Source organism: Pinus tabuliformis, chromosome 9 (genome assembly GCF_031772625.1).
Source record: "Pinus tabuliformis cultivar Carrire ecotype Pingquan chromosome 9, CPIR1, whole genome shotgun sequence".
In the NCBI taxonomy this organism is placed as follows: Eukaryota; Viridiplantae; Streptophyta; class Pinopsida; order Pinales; family Pinaceae; genus Pinus; species Pinus tabuliformis.
The window spans coordinates 65,534,614-65,535,385 of NC_142307.1; the positions used below are offsets into that span (position 1 = coordinate 65,534,614).

The window sequence follows — 772 nt, forward strand, 5'->3', positions numbered from 1 at the left end:
GTCTTCAAGGTTCCATGTTTTCCAATCCCCTGAAACATAGGAAACTGCCACCTGTGTACCGGTCTTTAGTTTGCCTTAACTGACAGCTCCCATTTGGATTGAAACTCATTCAAGCGTTTAAATTTTATTGCGTTTTCTTGAGTTTTCTTGGCTTTCATCAACAGAATCACACTGATCCTTACAAACCTCACGCCATTCAACATTAGCCCGGAATTATTTCTAAGCTTCTGCAGGGCTTTTCTACTGAGTATATCGTGTTGTCCGCAGCATTTCTAGCATCGATTAATGCCTTCTTTTCCTGATCTTTTTGCGCATGCATCTCAGCCTCTCTCACCATTTTCTGTATCTCGTCTTCTGTCAGTCCTCCAGACGACCGGATAGTGATATTCTGCTCCTTATTCGTGGCTTTGTCTTTAGCAGATACAGTCACAATACCGTTTGCATCAATGTCGAAGGTAACCTCTATTTGAGGTACACCTCTGGGTGCTGGTGGAATGCCAACAAGCTCAAACTCGCCAAGCAGCTTATTATCTGAAGCCATTTCCCGCTCACCTTGCAATACTCTCACTCCTACCTGAGTTTGACCATCTGCAGCAGTTGAAAACACCTGACTTTTCTTTGTTGGAATTGTGGTGTTTCTGTTGATAAGCCGTGTAAATACACCACCAAGAGTTTCAATTCCCAACGACAGAGGAGTAACATCAAGAAGAAGTAACTCTTTCACATCACCACGAAGTATACCACCCTGAATGGTAGCACCCATGGCAACAGC

The 772-nt window shown here is 43.7% G+C and overlaps 1 pseudogene; it reads right to left on the bottom strand.

Annotated features, from left to right (window-relative positions):
- Nucleotides 1-202: 202 nt before the first annotated feature.
- Nucleotides 203-772, bottom strand: LOC149147134 (heat shock 70 kDa protein, mitochondrial pseudogene; annotated as a pseudogene).